Source organism: Hetaerina americana, unplaced genomic scaffold (assembly GCF_022747635.1).
Source record: "Hetaerina americana unplaced genomic scaffold, ioHetAmer1.1.p SCAF_19, whole genome shotgun sequence".
In the NCBI taxonomy this organism is placed as follows: domain Eukaryota; kingdom Metazoa; phylum Arthropoda; class Insecta; order Odonata; family Calopterygidae; genus Hetaerina; species Hetaerina americana.
The window spans coordinates 1,695,611-1,704,873 of record NW_027286752.1 but is presented as its reverse complement, the minus strand read 5'-3'; the positions used below and the strand labels follow the sequence as shown (position 1 = coordinate 1,704,873).

General features: G+C 38.3%; 1 non-coding gene across 1 annotated transcript; it reads right to left on the bottom strand.

The window, feature by feature from the left end:
* Positions 1–536: 536 nt before the first annotated feature.
* TRNAP-AGG (transfer RNA proline (anticodon AGG)) lies at positions 537–608 on the bottom strand. Its single transcript has one exon. It is a non-coding gene; the product is annotated as a tRNA-Pro (tRNA).
* Between the last annotated feature and the right edge of the window lie 8,655 nt (positions 609–9,263).

Below are 9,263 nucleotides of genomic sequence, written 5' to 3'. Positions count from 1 at the left end.
TCCACAATTCAACCGACTCTTGAGCACATCCACGTTCCTAAGTTACACAAGTCCTGTTTACATTAGAATTCAGTACTTCCTTTATTGTGATGTAACATTAGCCATTAATATAAGTCGCAATAACGTTTTGTAAACCGTAACTTTAAAAAGTATTCGAGGGAAGGACATGTACACTCATTCGTAAGAATATAATTAGGAAAATATTCATAAGAAAAGTAAATATTAGTATTTATTCAACGTCAAATATGATGTCATGTCACGATAAGTAATGATCATGGGCATCAGGTCTGCCCAGCCTTATCTCATTGACGCTCAAGCATAAAAATATTTATTTCCTCTTATCTCTCCATAATTTTGTAATCTCCTATCTCCCATAATTTGGTCTCAATTTCGCCCAAATAAAGACCTCTGTCTATCTCTCCATAATTTTGTCGAATAACCAATTTTGAGATGAATAAAAGGCCTCATCTTGGAGGAATCATGGTCAAAATATATTGGCTACTAAATGTACTATATCCAGTATGTGGTAAAAAACCGGGCCTGTCCGGGAGTTGAACCCGGGACCTCTCGCACCCTAAGCGAGAATCATACCCCTAGACCAACAGGCCAAGATATTAGTGAACAAATCATTATATTTAATATATTTCTTTCTTCGCAAATGACGTAATTATTTTTCGCATCTTCATTATGTCAGACTGATAAATGGGCCTTTCTATTAGTCTAATGATATGGTTTGGCACTTGCTGTCACGGTATCTGCTTCCCATTGGAGAAATTACAATACTGCTCACGATCTGGCAATAAAATCAGAATATAATCCTGGAATTTAGGAAACCGCTAGGGAAGAAACATGCCACTTGCATGATTCGACTTACGCAGCAGCGAGAATTCAACCTCTCTTTAGGCCAGGAATAACAGTTATTTTATGACAGAACTCTAGGCTTTACTCGGTGTTTCGATTTCAAATCGCTATTTTATATTTATATTCCACTATATATATCTGTGGTTTTATTGGTATAATTACATTTCATAACCTTCCAAGTTATTATTTGGTTTCTCATTGTATGTACTACCCCACTTTCTGTAGGCGATGACTACGTAGAGTCCCCTGATTAGCATGGTTATATATTCTTAAGGAATTGTATTAAGTGTGTATCAATACTTGAGATCGTTCTGCATTCTGTTTGTTCTCACTCGCATAAGAGATAAAAAAATGGCGAGCAAGCCCTTATCGTTCTCCTCGACCGTGTAACCCATACTTCGTTGATCATTGGAGATGGGACCCATGCCTTCCTCTCAAATGGACATGAAATGAGTAAACGGATATAACATCTTCTGTTTGAATAAATGGAAATATATGCGAGTTTTTGCAGTTTATTGTGATCGTCGTAGGCGTCCTCAGTAAAGACACTGCATCCCATTTAATGTGTGTCAACGTGTCGTGCGAATGCGCAAGCGGGGTCTATGATACAAGGATGTTTTCACTATTTTCCTCATTGCCCTGTAGGATCCAAGTTATAGTGTTGCTTTTTGCTAATCGCGAAACTTCTATAAATTCTTCGGCTGAATTGAGGATCATGAAGTTTGATGTGTTCCGTTACTCGAAGTGGGGTTAGTAACATAATAGCCATAATTAATTTAATAAGGCATTCTTCGGCTGATATGAGGATCATGAAGTTTGATGTGTTCCGTTACTCGAAGTGGGGTTAGTAACATAATAGCCATAATTAATTTAATAAGGCCTTTAACCCTTTTTAGAGCCAATTAAAATTTCTATTTTTGGGTTTGGCAGCCAATACGAGGATTGCTATTTATATATTGAGCTATTTGATGGCCTCCGGCCAATGCCAATGCGTATGCAGTTAACCTTTGCTATTCCCTCGTAACTTGATGGAATCAATTCATATCGGAAATGAAAAATAGTGACTTGGTGATTCCACTGATAATTTATTACGATGCGATCCGGGTTTCGACGTTCAGACGTTCACACCTGAAAATGATGTTGAACCTCAAAACCCGAGTCGTATTGTAATACATTTTCTTTGGAATCACAAAGTTACTATTATTTTATTTACAATATATGTTGAGCCTTGGCAAAACTTAGTGCTTTAGTCGCCATCTGACGGCTTTTGGGCTAACTTGTTTCAGAATATTTTGTCGTTTGATCATAAACATAAACAACTTGTGTTGTTTAAAGAGACTGGAAAATTTTGTCTCAGCGAAAAAATGGAGTTAATTCGTGAACACTTTCGTGCCATGATATTTTACGACTTTCGACGTGGATTATAAAGAGAGGAGTTCATCGATAAACGTATTTCCACTTTTGGCGATGAAGCCACATCCTTTGCCACTATGAAACGCTGGGATAAGGAATTCCATCATGGCCACCGTACGCTCAGTGACCGAAGTCGTGAAGGTCATCCAAAATCAGTTGTTGTGCCAGAAAACATTGATGCTGTATAAGAAGTATTGAAGGAAGATGAGATTGAGGCATCCTTGGCGATTAGTGTGACGAGCATCAATAAGATATTGCATTAAAATTTAGCTGTGAGAAAAATTTGTTCACGTTGGATACCGAATAATTAGACAAAAGCTCAAAAAGATGCTCGTGTCAATTGGTGCCAAGAAATGCTCAAGAAGTACTATCTTGGTGCAGCAAAAGCTTTGTATAACGTCTACACAGGTGACAAATCTTGGATCTATGCGTATGAGCCCGAAACAAAACAGCAATCCAACCTATGGGTCTTCCAAGAAGAGCCAAATTCGACACAATGATGTGATTCGTGCACGAAGCACACCGAAGCAAATGATCGCTTGTTTCTTCAGAATAACTGGACGCATGGCAACCGTACCGTTAGGGAGAGCAACGTAGAACCGTGAATTCTGAATGGTATACGAGCATTTGTTTGTTAGAAGTGTTTGGTGAAATACGGAAAAAGAAGTGGCAAGGAAGGATCGCTCTTCATCATGACAATGCAAGTTCTCACAGATTGGCTGAAACAACTACCTATTGGACTGGCCAAGACGTCGAACTGATGGGTCATCCTCTGTACAGCCCTAATTTGGCACCAAACAACTTATTTTTATCCCCGTGTATCAAGAAAAAATTGCATGGCCAACGTTTTTCGGCGCCTGAAGAAGCCGTCGATGCGTTCAGAAACCATGATTTGGAGGTACCTCAATCGCAGTGGAAAAAGTTTTACGAAAATTGGTTCGAGCGCATGCAAAAGCGTATTGATTATCATTCAGGAATACTTGGAAAAAACAATAAAGCCATTTTCAACAATAAATGACTGTCTTTTCATCATTAGGCTGAAAATATAAATAGCAACCCTCGTATATCCATTCTCGTTCCTCGGAAATTATGCATGATCAATTTTTGAAACTTCATTTCTTGAGTCACTACAAATACTAGTCCTACTGTAGCCGGGAAAGGAGTCTTCATTGATAGACGGTTCCTCTTTGTGGGTAGCATGGAATGATAGATCTATTTTGAAGTAATGGACTGCCTTCTCGAATTATTCGTGAAAAATATGCCGTGTAGTTCTCAGTCAAATTTGCACGGGGAGTGTAAACTTCTTTCTTATTGAATGGATGAGTTTTTCCAAAAGTTTTTACTTTTATCATTTACGTATTGTAAATTCCTAGTCTGGGAAAGAGGGTGGAAAAGATTCGCCATGTAGGACTAGATGAAGGTAGGTAGTCTGTGGAGTCCAAGAATAGTTAATTTTATTGGAGAGTGTTATGTTCTTACTAGAGTTGTCGTGTTCGACGGTACTTAGAAGTGTAGTAGTGCCTCTGTCAAGCAAAACCCTCCCTTGGCCGGTAAACTTCAGCTGATAACAGTAATAATGTGCCGTTCTATGCTGTACTGCTATTTCGCGCTGGTTTAAGATAAAATAGGTATAAGTAAAGTATCGGTTTAACAATTCCTTAAGCTATTAATTTTTTATCCGTGTCACTTCATCGTAAACTCAATATGATAATAGTCGCTTTGGTAACTATTGCACACCATGATACCATTTAAAAATCTTTATTTCTCGCACCTAGTGTTATTCATCTATGAGATGATTTCATAACCGAAGCAATTTCTGTCCTTTCTACTTTGCATAGGGAGCTTAATTTCTGGTATCTGGTATTCAAATGCAACCGTTTCTTATCGCCCGTAATTGGCAAGGCACTCATGGACGTGAGCCTCCCTGACCTTTGGAGAAACCTATTTCCGTCTCGGCGAGTGGATTCAGCGATGGCGTCAAGCATGGTCGAGATAAAGGGTGACAGGGGGGACCCTTAAGACGAAGGGCCCGTTGGATTGGACACACCATAATTATCCCACCTCTTCTCCGCTGGGTGTCCTTTTTACCGTATGTTAGTTGTTCGTATCGTAACCTGCTCGTCTCCTAGGAAACTTTTGCGGAGGAGATGCTCTATTTATCAACCTTCCCTCTTCCCCACCCCAAAAAGGATTACTGCATTTTTTTCTCGCGTCAACGCCATCGTCGTCCCGCTCAGGGTGTTGATTACCTTACGTCACTTATCCTACGCGAAGTTGCCTTCCTGTTCCTTTCCCCGTTTTTTCGACCCCTCGAATTTGTCGCCCTTCCCAGCGTGCTCAAAGGGCAACCGCCCCTGCCTCAAAAGGCTGCCCCATTTCTGCTTCCCTCGTGTGACTATTGCCTCGACCGAAGCACGTTTTCCTTCAAAATGGTTCCTTTTCGTCGTTCCGGCGTACTCCGACCTTATCTCTTTCTCCGCGCTTTTATTTCGCCCTTGTGTCGACGCGAAACACGAGCGGTTGCACGGGAGCGGAATGGGATTAGGAGGCTCTCCTGGGCCTTATGTGACTCCCACCCATTATCTCTCTGAACGTGAGATGGATAACTGCGGGCCCGGAGGAAATTGACAATTTTTTATCTTCTCCTTTTATCCCCTTCCCTCAGTGGTCGCTGTTTTCGTTGCGGGAAAGGCGGCGACGGGGACGACTGCACGTGAGGGTTTTTAGCGCACGGAATCGCTCGATTTTTCTTTACCTTTGCACTCCGAAGCTGTCAGTAGAGATAACGGCAGCAATGAATTTCGGGGTTCAAAAAACGCTTTGGTTAAGGGTACCCTCGTATCAAGTGTAATGTGGGTAAACATTCCGAAATGGATAGTTGCACTTAGGTAAATTTATCCGTTTTTCATAACTGTTATTCTACTTCAATAGTCCTCCCATGATCAAGTGTGTATTCTTTACTCAAGGACTGAATAGCTAGTATTTTTTGGGTGGTATTTGTGAAATTTCATTTTTAGTTTTTGAATTCTGTCCTAAGAAAAAATAATGCCTCATTATGCAAGCATCCATGGTATTTTTCTATTCATTGGTTCGCCTCGTTATCTACTTGTATGACCAATATAAAAACACGTAGGCAATACCTACGTTTGCTCATTGAAAATTATCCGGTAGTTACTGATTAAGGGCAAAATGCGTAGCATGCATCCCTCGAACTAACACAGAAATAAAACAGTTTCTGGCGTCACTCGGTGGAAATTCCTCATATTGAACTTAAAATTAAACCACTTGGCTTTTCCTCATTGAAAAAAATATGTGGAAAAGCCAAGTGGTTTAATTTTACGTTCAATAACAGAGGAATAAAATAATTCTTCCTTTCATTTCCTTTAAAATTACATTCCCATGATTCTGGTATTTTTATTAACTGAATTTAGTGAAATTTGAGAATGATATGACTTTGATGAAATGTTTATTAAGGTTTGGCCATTTGAAATGAGTCTCGGACTTTTTATACTTAAAATATGTGATTAGAATACATGCATTAGACATATTTTTTGAGGAAAGTAAAGTAACTGATATTTCGATCTTGAACTTAATTAAATATTCATATTATTAAATTAGGCAATTGATAATATAATATTAAATATGGTAATTTATTCTTTTTTCTTGCTGAATAGATCTCCTTCTCTGTAGTAATTATAGCATGCTTCCTTTGGCTGAATTTCTCGCCAGCCGTCGCGGATTTAATATGATGAAGTCGAGTTGCTTACTTTTTTTCACTTTCTTGCATATTTTGTACAAGATTGTAATAGCTTTTGAGATCTTAATATGATTTCATGTATCTGCTCTTCTTAATCAAACAGACAGCGGATGACAAAGAACCGCGACGAAACTCCTAAGAAAAGGGAAGATAGTTGGCATGTATTTAGTGTTGGTCACGGTTAGGAATTTGCAAGACAAAAAATACTATCTTGTAAATCTGTGAGGGGCCGTAAATTGCGAGTAGAGTCCGCGGACAGAGAGAGAGAGAGAGAAAGAAATTAATGTGTGTAGTAAAATTAATCGTGTCAAGAGAGTTAACTGAGGGGTAGAGAGAGATCCGCGTATGCAAATGGACACGCATAATAAACTGCATTCTTTCGGGACTCGCCGAACCGCTTGCGTTCAAGCGTCTTGCCTGCGGTCAATTTGAAAGAATTTATTTCAGCTGCTTACAATTAGTGCTGGTAATTCGGTACAGAGAACATTTTCCACATTTTATAAAGGCGATGGCCGAATTTCCTACGAATTTCTAAGTAAATTTCTGTCAGTTACTTCCAAAGTTGCTGAAACACAAGTAATCATATTATCTTTTTATTTCATTTGATTTCATTTAATATATTCGACACAGACCTGTATACACGATTGAATTACACGTTAAAATTAGAGTTAACGCATTAGAGTTTCCATTTTCCATATTTCTCACCTTATCTCCTTATTCAACTTCCATCAATGTTCTTTTTACCTCATGTGTTAATCCAGATATACTTGTATATCGTATTTTTACTACCAAACATCCCAAACGTCTACCACTATATCGTCTTGAGGGATGGAAGGCGAAATAAATTCTCAAGATTTGTGATCGCCTATTAAGCATTGTTTATTTATGATTAAAACAAGTTAAATGTGCTGCTTAATATTACAGTATAATTTTCGAGTGGTAAAATTCCTTCAATGCTTTATTTACAATTGCATATATCAACCTGATTTTTTATCGATGAGTGGTGGATAAAACAAGTGGAGGGAAATATTAAATGATGAGGAAGTTTTAAGCACCGCAAATTTATTGCATGAGATGAGTTTTCCGACCTTTTTATATTTCAAAGAAGAGGTTAAATTACTGTAAAATACTTGAATACATACACTTGTCACAAAAGATTCGTATTGGGTAGCCCCTAGAGGACGCAATGCCATGTGTCATGTTTATAGCATGCTGTTTTGAAGTAGTAGTAGTATTTAGGGGAGGCGACCGACAGCTGAGGTCATTTGCGCCATAGGGGATGGATAGGAAAGGATGAAGGGTGGAGAGAAACCCGGCCACGGCATTAGCCTACTCTTTACGAAAGGCGCCAAGGGGTCCGCAGTTTAACGTCCCATCCGACGGACGGCGTACTCACAAAGTGTCCTCCACAAAGCACCTCAAGTAGGGATCGAGATACCTCTGAAAAATATTCAACACCGCCCTGGATTTGAACCCAGGCCCATGCCGGGGATTTGAACCCAGGCCCTCTGGGTGGAAAGCCAGTACGGTAGCCACCATCTCGATCCCCATGTTTTGGAGTTATCCCTCTGAAGAGAAATGTACTTTGGACTTAATCTTATGGCAATTCCTGTGTAGTCCCTCACGACCAAATTAATATATATATATGGATATTTTTTAAAATATATACCATAACCGGTACAGGGAAAGGAACTGGCCCCCCTACCCTGATGTGTGAATATTCACACGCCGGGCTTAGTACTGGGTGAACTCTGCCATCACCTACTGAACCGACCTTCGGGTTGATTACTGTGTTTATAATTTTATATATATGTATTGTTTATATGCATATATTTATATATTAATATATACACACACTTAATAGGACTATGATTGAGGGATAATCTCATGAATGACAAATTAAATTATATTCAGTGCATTTCCTGAGTGAGAGTTAGTTGCAAGCAATTTTTACAATATAATTAAAAGAGAAAATATTTGCTGTAAAAATATCCATAAAATATTAGAAGCATAATATTTATTTACCTGCAATCACTCTTCAATTATAAAAGATATAACCGTAATCTTTGGTAAAGTGCTACAATAATCAAGTAAGAATAGCTGCAGTAATAAAATGAATACATATAGACATTTAACTCTGTATAACCTTTTAATTTTTCTCATCTCGAAAGCAATCAAAACGTGACGAAGAAGATAATAAGATATGAACCGACTTGCCATGGTATAAGGCCATCCTTAAAGCGGAGCAAAAAATCTTGAATGAAGTTTCGTTAAATGATTGATGGACAAAACTTGCTAGTCCAATTTAAATTTTTTATGTCATCAACGACCAGCTTATGGAGGATAAAAGTTGAATTTTTAATTTGCTTGAAAAAATTCTGTACAGACATTTAACGTGGTCAGTAATAATCGTGTGTCTATATATGTGTCATTATCATTATATGGATCATAAATTTGCAAAGGAATGAGCGAAGTTCGAGGATTTTGAGAAGTGGATGTAGAGAAAAGTGGGAATACTTGTATTTGGGAACAGAATAAGGATAGATAGGAAGTTTCAAGTTTTGTTGGGCGAAATTCGAGGAGACCCGATAAGATTTTTGGAAGTAGATGTTGAGAGGCTGTAGGATGTTAAAAGTGAAAATAGAAATTAGAATATAGGGTAAGCAGAGGAAGGAAGGCTATCTGGACGGTATATAGTCCGGTAGAAGATAATTGAAAAATGAAGGAAATCAAGAAAGGGAAAATTAAGGAATTCCATACGATGCATAATATGTAAAATATTTTTAAGGTCGTCTTATATTGTTAGCTAACCAGCAATATGAGACGACCTCTAATTGCTTTAATGTCCTCCAAGTACTTTTTAATATTTAGGACTATTTTAGAAGGTGTTGTAAATTGACTTGTGCCTTTGGGAACTGGCTTCGATGAATATTTACATTTCAATGTGACTAATAATAGTCATAGTATTTATTCAGGCAAATTTTAGATGCCGTACTGTGTCCATTAACTGCTCTAATCAATTTCAAATCCCCCACCTTCCTCCATCACGAAGATTTAGCCCACGGACTAAACGAGAGCTAAATATTTCCTGCCACCTTCCACCGGAAAAGAAACTTTCAAAAGAAAGGGAAAGTTTCGAAGCTGTATTTTTTCTCCTTAACCGGGTGTAATATTTTGCGCGATTATGCACATTATCGCGGAAATCAATGCGTATTATAAATGGGAGTGAAAG